At 38.8% G+C, this 9,539-nt stretch overlaps 1 long non-coding RNA gene across 3 annotated transcripts; it reads left to right on the top strand.

The window, feature by feature from the left end:
* Positions 1-6,159: 6,159 nt before the first annotated feature.
* LOC109241922 lies at positions 6,160-9,043 on the top strand. 3 transcript variants are annotated; one of them, XR_002070322.1, is made up of 3 exons: positions 6,160-6,515; positions 7,543-8,283; positions 8,806-9,043. It is a non-coding gene; the product is annotated as an uncharacterized LOC109241922 (long non-coding RNA). The 3 variants fall into 3 exon arrangements; XR_002070321.1 differs by having other exon boundaries at positions 6,179-7,701; positions 8,205-8,283; XR_002070320.1 differs by having other exon boundaries at positions 6,178-8,283.
* Positions 9,044-9,539: the final 496 nt, after the last annotated feature.

Raw genomic sequence — 9,539 nt, 5'->3', positions numbered from 1 at the left:
ACATGCTTCTAGGAGTGTAGGCTTTGAGGACTCTTGTGGTGTATATCAGCAGCAGCAGCAGCCCACAGCGTGTGGCCCAAATAGAGGAAGGCCCAAAAAGCTGAAGCCTATTCGATGGTCTCTGATGAACTTAAGCCTTCCTCTTCATCAATGTACAGACAAACAAAGAGTGACCAAAGCTGCTCCAACTTGTTCGAATCAATCTGGAGGAGAACAAGTAGTTATTTCATATTTTCCTTTATCCTCATCAATATATTTGGCCCCTGTACCAGCTATACCAACATGATTTTGGAGCTATTTTTGACTGATTTCAAGGTGTTTTGTTGTTGGTTTTCGAAGCATTATTGGGGTGTGTTTCATAGCGATTTTGAAGGGATTTCATGGCTATTTGCAGCTAGTTTTAAGGTTGTTACGTGGCTGATTTACATGGTGTTTTACAGCTGTGTTTATGGAGGTTTGAAAGCTGGTTTTGACTGATTTCGTGGCTGGTTTTTCAGCTAGTTTCGAGCTTCATGTGGTGGTGTTAATGGAGGTTTGCTGGTGGTTTATGTGTGTGTGTGGCTGAAATTGGAGGTAGATGTTAATGGAGGTTTTGTGCGTTTTTAGCTTGGGGAAGAAGGAGGTAATGGGTTTTTTTATTCTTTCTGATTTTTTGCCCCCTTTCCTCTCTCTCCAGATTTGTTTTCTTTCTCGCTCCCTCACGGCTCACCCTCCCTCTCTCGTTCTTTCAATTTATAATATAGCTTAGGGAATTTATTGGTGGAAGAGATAAGGATTGGGAGTGTGATTGTCTAGGGTAAGTGTTATTTGTAGGAAATTGCTAGGAAAGTGCATATGAATTAGTTATCAGATGATACGAGAGAATCTTTTGCCATGTGACAATTTTCCATTGACTCTTTTTTTCTTTTCTTGATAATTACTAAAAAAATCTACTCCTACTAAATAAGTAAATAAAAGCAAGGTAAAATTACTACACTCAATATTTATTTCTCAAAACTTCTCACTTAAATTAAACTAAGCTAATAAATTATATCCTTTTTTTAAACTTTCTTCTTTGTAAATAAAATAAACTAATACTCTACAATATGTAACTCTTTTGTAATTTTCAATTTATCTAAAATAAATCTATAAAAAGGTGAAATAAAACTAAAATATTAAAATTATACTTAAAATCCATTTAAATACTAAAAAGTGAGTGGAAAAACCAAATATGGTCAAAAATTAGGTGCTCACAACAACATAAGGAGAGACCATCCGGTATCACGGCCAGGCAGGGAACGACATCAACCCTATGTCAGGGCACCCATCCCCTCCTTTCATTATAAAGATGGCCCATCTAGGCCGAGATCAGGCAATCACATGAATGATCGAGGTATGCTCCCTTACTATCTACTCATAGCTTTTATGTGTTACCAATAGAGGTAGTCTACGCCCTAGAGAAGCTTGGGACGAAGTTGAACTGGCCACCAAAGATGAGGTCCGAACCGAGAACCAGGAATTCTGACGCCCTCTGCACGTTACACCAAGAACGTGGACATAAAATGAAAGATTGCCACGCTCTGAGACTAGAAGTGTCAAACTTGCTGCAGCAAGGAAATCTCAAAGAATTACTCAGTGACAAAGGTAGGAATATTTTAGTAAGGGGTTGAGAACGCTTAGGCCTACCAAAGTCATCGTCACCAGTTCACACCATCAACATGATTATCGATGGCAGTGATGATGCATCCATCAATGGCATCAAATTCACCGCCACTCACAAACTCAAAAGATCAATCACCCACGAATGGTATGATGGACTAGAAGAAAGTATCATCTTTGATAAGTTAGATGCCGACAGTTTGACTTTCCCTCACAATGATGCACTTGTCATTACCTTACGAATTTTAGATACTGATGTTAGGAGAATTATGGTAGACGACAGAAGCAAAGCGTGCATCATCCATCCTCGCGTCCTCGCACATATGAGACTTGAGGATAAGATAGTGCCGTGCTACATTGTACTAACCGATTTTAACAATGCAGTTGAACGGACTTCGAGAGAGATCACACTCCTCGTCCTTGTCGGTGGGTGACTCTGGAAACAATATTCCATATAATGAACCAGGACACCGCATATAACACCATCATATGACTATCATGGATACACCCCATGAGAGTCGTCCCCTCTAGCTTGTACCAGGTGATCAAATTCCCAACCCCCTGGGAATATTCAACATAAGGGGAAACAACGCACACCTCGGAGTGCTATCGGATTGCCATGGACAGGACGAACTCAACAAAAGAAAGAAACTGAAACAAAAGCATAGCAATTAGCAGGGTCGAGGTCACCACCGCTCGAAGCCAAAGATACCATTGTGGACCCAGAAATGGTCAAAGCTGTAGGATCGACCATAGAGGACCTCGATCCCGTCCAGCTAGATCACAGCAACCCCAGCAAAAAAACCTACATCGACTGCAAACTCCAGGACCCAAGTAAATCTAGTAAATTCTTAATAGCTAATGCAAATTTATTTGCCTTTAGCTATGCAGATATGTCCGACATCCCCAAGGAGATAGCCATGCACAGGCAGAACATCGACCCCTACTACCCCTTAGAAAGCCAGGTCCGACGAAAGTTCAACCCCACAATTAACGAGGCCATCCGCAAAAAAGTAGAAAAGTTATTGGGCAACGACTATATTAGGGAGTCAAAGTACACTAAATGGATTGCCAATGTGGTAATGGTCAAAAGGAAGAATGGGAAACAGAGGATGTGTGTGGACTTCACCGAGCTGAACAAAGCGCAAAGCACGCCCAAAGGATTCATTCTCGCTGCCACACATCGACCAACTCGTCGACGCAATAGCAGGACATGAGCTACTGAGTTTTCTGGATGCCTACGGCTACAACCAAATGATCATGGAGCTAGATGACCAAGAGAAGACTACATTCATCACTCACAACGAAAAGTATTGTTATAGGGTCATGCCATTTGGGTTGAAGAATGCAGGGTCTACTTATCAAAGGTTGGTCACGAAAATGTTCAAAACTCATCTCGACAAAACTATGGAGGTATACATCGACGACATGTTGGTCAAATCCGTGAGGGTCGAGAATCATGTTTGTAACGACCCGACCGGTCATTTTGAGCTTTTGCACTTCGCTCGCCAGTTCTCGGGCATGTCTAGCCCCGTATTATGCATTATGACTTATGAAAATCGTTGGTTTTGGTTTCAGGGTAATCAGAATGAATTTGGAAGAACAGTTCTCAGTTTGAAGCTTGAAATTTGAAAGGTTTGACCAAGTTTTGACTTGTTTGTAAATGATCTCGGATTGAAATTATTTTTATGATTTGGTTAGCTCCGTTAGGTGATTTAGGACTTAGGAGCGTGATCGGAATGTGTTTTGGAGGTCCGGAGTAGATTTAGGCTTGAATTGGCGAAATTGAGTTTTTAGCGTTTTCCGGTTGATAGGTGAGATTTTGATATAGGGGTCGGAATGGAATTCTGGAAGTTGCAGTAGCTTTGTTATGTCATTTGGGGTGTGTGCGCAAAATTTTAGGTCATTCGGACGTGGTTTGGTACACTTTTGATCAAAAGAGGAATGCGGAAGATTTTAGAACCGTAGGCTTGAATTTGATGTGTTTTGGTGGTTTTGATGTTGTTTGAGGTGTTTTGAAGATTTGTACATGTTTGAATAAGGTTACGGGATATGTTTGTGTTTTTGGTTGAGGTCCCGGGGCCTCGGGGTGATTTCGAATGGTTGACGGAGAGTTTGGAATTTTTTGAAGAAGCTGCAGATTTTCTGCTTCTGCGAGGGAGAAGGCCGCAGAAGCGGAAGAAGGTGAGGGAGGTAGAAACCGCAGAAGCGGTTGGTGAACCGCACCTGCGATGGCGCAGGTGCGGCTGGTGCATCGCAGATGCGGAAGGCCGGAGGATAAGTGAGGACCGCAGAAGCGGTTCTTGGATCGCATATGCGGTACCGCAGAAGCGGTAATAGGGCCGCAGATGCGAAATTCCTGGACCAGAAGTATATAATATTTCCCTTCACGGATTTTGGCTAAAAACTCCATTTTTGAAGACGGGAAACGAGCTAGGGCAGAGAATTCAAGGGAAAATCAAGGTGAATCAGTTGGGTAAGTTCTCTAAGCTTCATTCCTTGAGTTCGTGATCATTTTTCCTTGGATTAATCATGAAATTAGTGGAAATTAAGGGTAAAAGCTGAGGAAACTAGGGCTTGGTATTGGAGACCTAAACTTGAGGATTTGGAGGACCATTTGTGGTTGGATTTTGGAACTTTTGATATGTATGAACTCGTGGGGAGATAAGGAATCTAATGATGTAAAAATTATTAAATTTCGAGACGTGGGCCCGGGGGTCGGGTTTTGGTAATTTCGGGGTTCGCATTGTTTTTCGATTATTTTCGAGTGGGCTTTGTCCCTTTAGCATATTTTGATGATTACGTTCTGATTTTGGTAGATTCGGAGCATCCGGAGGCCAATTCGAGGGGCAAAGGCATTGCGAGCTAGAGTTTGGCCCTGATTGAGGTGAGTTATGATTTTAAATGCTGTCCTGAGGGTATGAAACCCTGGATTACACAGCGTTCGGCTATGTTGAGGTGACGCACACGCTAGGTGACGAGCGTGGGGTCGTGCACCGTTGGGAATTGTGACTTAGTCCATCCCGAATGACTGTTTTACTGCGTATTTGATAGCTAATTGTTTGATATTATTATGTTTTGGGCTAAACGCCATATTTGGGCTTCGTGCCAACTGTTTGAACCCTTAGGGGATTTTTACTGATATTTTCCTCACTATTTGACTTCATACTTGTGCTCAGTCATGCCATATTTTACTGTTTCAAACTCAGCTATGTTATTTCGTTTTTAAACATCTTAAATGATATTTTTAAAGATATTTTTGAGCTGAGCTTCATATTTTACTGTTGCCCGAGGGGCTTATGAGATTCTGACTGAGTAAGGTCGAGGGCCTGTATTGTGAGGATACTTTTGGGTCGGGCTGCACGCCGTAACAGAGATATACTGATTATGATAATGAGACCGAGGGCCTGTGATTGTATGCCACGAGGAGGCTTGAGATTGATATGAGGTCGAGAGCTTATTTATGATGCCACGAGATGACTTGATATTGCGCTTGGGCCGTAAGGGGCCCCTCCCGGAGTCTGTACACCCCCAGTGAGCGCGGGTACCCATTGAGATATGAGATATAGCCCGAGGGGCTGGTATTGTTATGTGATATTGCCCGAGGGACCGATTCTGTTGTTACCTTGCCCGAGGGGCAGTTCTTATGTGTTTATCATTTCTAGTCGTTGTTTCCATATATTGTTGACTGCTTAAAAGGTGTTTTGTCAGATTTCACTATTTAATTATGTTTACTGATTTTGTTCTGCCTCTTATAGCTTAATGTTGTGTTTAACGTGATTTTATATCGCTCAGACTTCATTTATTGTTATTACTCACTGAGTTGGAGTACTCACTTTACTCCCTGCACCCTGTGTGCAGATTCGGGCGCTACAGGTCCTGCTAGCGAGAGTTGAGAGCTGTCCAGCAGATTTCCGGAGATTTACTAGGTAGCTGTCCGGCGATTCGCAGCCCAGTGCAATATCCCTCTAGCTTATTTCCTTTCTGATTCCGTTATGTAGTAGTGGAGTAGACTTTCAGACTTGTAGTATGGTTTTAGATGCTCATGACTGGTGACACCCCGATGTCGGGCTGTGTTGGTTTTTAATTCCGCAAAATTATACTTTTCACTAATATTTTGGGATTTTATTTCTGCTAAAGACTTCGTACTTATTATTTTAAATTGCTTAAAGTGAATTGGAAGTTGTCGGCTGGCCTTGTCTTCACGAGAGGCGCCATCACGATCGGGTCCGGGTTTAGGGTCGTGACAATGTTGACCATTTAACACTACAATAAATTTGGCCTAAGGCTACGTTAATTTTATACAACGCTTGAAAAGTGTTGCCAAAAATGCTTATGGCAACTTTCTAAGGGGTGGTCATTGCTGAGAGCTTTTGGCTACGAAATTTTGACAACGCTTGTAAAGCGTTCTTTTTAAATATAAATACTACGCTTTTTAACTGTTGCCATATTGTAAGATATTTGGCAACACTTATGCATATGTAATGGAACACTTTTGAATGGTGCTCTTTTATTAACTCTAAAGCAACACATTGTAAGGGTACTCAAAACATTTACACCAAAATTTTCAACTAAAATTTTTACAATTTTTCCACTAAAATTTGTCCACTAAATTTTCACAACTTTCCCACTAAAAGTTATACCTTTAGAAAAGGCTCACTACTCGCTCTCTAACCTCTCACAAATGCCACTACCCCCTTTTCTCTCAGACACGATAGTGGCATGTATTCTGACGATGACTCCGATGTAGACTACCACGACGATATGTTGTCGCCAGCGTTGGCTATTGCTGCGACTATGGTATACTTCGACGTATTCGGTGGAGTTTGTGTCAGATTTGCAGAGGCTTTTCCTTGAACAGCTGGACCTCTTTTACCGTAAGAAACATTAGTCTTCGATTTTGATTATGATACTTCGTATCTCCTTACTCCTTTCCTGTTTTAGATCCTTAATCTCACAAAGATCATATCCCTAAATCTTTGCTTGTTTTTTTTTTTCAATCTTGAATCTGTTCTCAGATCTGTATTTTCAATAATTATTTTAATGTATTCATTTCGTGTTCATCTTATATCTCTCGAGTGTCGAAGTAGTCTCTTTATATTCCGATATTTAGATCTGGAATTTTGGAGTTTTGAGTTGTGGGGGGTAATAATTGAATTTGAAGGAGGTTTTCGAGAATTGGTGTGAAATTTGAAGGTTTTCAAATTAGGACCTTTTAAAATTTGTTCCCGATTGTTAGGTACATGTAATTCTTGCGAGCCTCCATTCATAGTTGTTCCTTGGAGTTTAGACAATTTTTTATAACAATTTGATAGGATTGCTGTTGTGTGCGTGGGCTTGGTGGTAGGCTTGAGTTTTGTGGGTTATTTGGGGAGGAGGATAGGGCAAGGTGAGGTTTGTTTCTTTCTTGCATAAACCTCTCAACTTATCTTGCAACTTCTGAAACTTGGAAAACATAGCAATTGTGGCTGCGACCTAAATTGTTGTACTCTCACGCCTCTCTTTACTTCGGACATAGGCCAAAAAATACTTGCAATAACATAGTTGTAGACAATTCTTTCTTTTAAGAACTCAAAGGACTGTCAAAGAACTATAAATGCATAGCGTATAGGTATTCATTCTGAATATAAAATATTTTCTTATGTTTATGCACTTTGTGTTTTGCCATAGTTTCTCACTTTGAATATTACTGTCTGCAATGCAATTGTAAGGTGTATTTATCTTCACATGGTGTTGTTTATGCTTAGATCTCAGGCTACTGTAGATGACATTACTGATGTATTCGTTTGGTAATAACACATTCTCAAAATATTTCCAACTCATTTATTAGAATTGAGTAAAAAAGAAGATCTGTGTATTTTTGCAAAATCATTTGTAATGTTATCTCATTGACTTCATATGAAGCCAAGGCAAAAGGTTCCCAGACGGATACGACTAAGGCTACGAATTTCGTTTTGCATTGTGTCTAAGACCAGTTATTGAACTTTATCTAATTGTGCTCAAAAAAATGAAGCATGGGTCCGGGTAGTGGCCAGAATCCAGATACATGTGTTAAAAGCACAGGTACTTTATACCTCTTCTTTCTTTTATTTTTTCAGAAGTTTTTTTTTTCAATTGATTTTCTTTCATTCTATTTCTTTTTATAAAAAATTATGCATTCGATGTGTTAGTGTGGTTCATTTTTTCTGTGAGTTCACAACATAGACAAAATTATTTGAATTTGATGTTGAACTTACATGTTCTGCAAATATTTAAGAGCGTGCAAAGATCTTAACTTATATCCGAAGCATTCTTGATAATCTTGACTTCTTAGAGGTTGGAGTTTTATGGAGTTGTTTTATTTTGCCTTTACAGATTTGATATTATTAGAGCTCTATTAGTACCTTGGCTTGAGTAAAACTAATTGAAATATATAAGTCCTACTTGTAACTGTTAGAGAGCAGATTAAGAATTTGTAGCCATTTATTCTTCAATATTTTTGTTTTTTAAGATGTTGCACTAAATATTTAATGTGAAGAAGCTTCATTATATTTTTCATATGAAAGATAGTGAGCTTTCAATTGCAGATGAACTTTCAACCTAGAGTTTTCATCACTATAAGGTACTCCCAGATGGCGAAAAAGAACTCAAACATATCAGATTCAGGTTAGTTTTATTTCACCAGTTATATCAAATTAGAGAACTAAAATAGGTATATTAGCTTGCATTTGTGCTATTGGGGGATAGGCCTACTAGCGAAGTCTAGCTGTGCAGGTGGAGCTCTAGGAATACTGTCAAAATGATTGCCTCAAAATGTTATCGTTGAAGTTGTACCACCATCATTTTGATATTAAGTGCTAGCATTCCAGTAAAGTTTTGATCATTTCAATCTGTTTATATGTACTTTAGAAATTATGTTAAGTTACTTATCCATTTTTATAATGCTCTGATAGTAAGAAGAAAAACGTCAAAAAAGAACATCACTTATATGCCGTGAGAACTTGAATTTTTCATGTACCTTCTCAAAAAAGTTCAAGTTCGATAGAAATTTTTGAAGTTTTAATGTGAATGTTTGTTTGTTCTTTAAAATTAATTGTTTTAAATTTCAGCTTCCACCTCAAACCAGTATGATATTGCATACTATCTATTGGTTTCTTTCTAATTTTTAATTTCATTTTTAATGTGTAGGAAAATATGGATGGTGCAATTGATAGCGGCCAAAAGTTAATTGATCTATTGAAGTGAATGATAAAGAATTTTTGATCAATTGTAATTTTTATTATTATGATACTATATGAATACAATCAATTTATAGAGTTCGTAGTTAGTGCACAAACTGAAATATTGTTTATCAGTATGTGCAGAATACGAAATATTTTTTTTTTTGAAGTTTATTGCTATTATATGCAAACAAATTATTTTTCTATTATTTATTATCAAATTTAGTGCTTGAGATCACTAAAATACAGTTGCTTGAAATAAACGTGATTACATTAAAAAAAATTGTAGCTCATAAATATCATAAAAAATTGTCACGCTTTAGAAATGCTGCCATAGGGCTGACAAGTGGATGGCCTATTTGGCATGTATAAGAACAATGGCTATGCTTCACAAGTATGGCTTATAAGGTAATAAAGACCACACTTCAAAAAGAGTAGTTTTAGGAAAGGAAAAATGTTGCCATATGAGGTATTGGAAACATGGTTGTTGTACCTTATAGGCCACGTTTTTTAAGCGTCCCTTATAAAGCAACACTTGAAAAACGTGGCCTTAGAGAAAAGGTTACGCTACTTTAGGCCACCCCCTAAAAGCGTTGCCTAAAGTCGAAAAGTGTAGCCTTTGATCAAATGCCACACTATATGATGGTTTAGGCCACACTTCTTAGGGGTGGCTAAAGGCCTAAAATGTTGTAGTATAAAGGA

Source organism: Nicotiana attenuata, unplaced genomic scaffold, assembly GCF_001879085.1.
Source record: "Nicotiana attenuata strain UT unplaced genomic scaffold, NIATTr2, whole genome shotgun sequence".
Taxonomy (NCBI): Eukaryota; Viridiplantae; Streptophyta; class Magnoliopsida; order Solanales; family Solanaceae; genus Nicotiana; species Nicotiana attenuata.
Note: the sequence above shows the minus strand (reverse complement) of the source record. Positions and strands in the feature narration are given on the sequence as shown.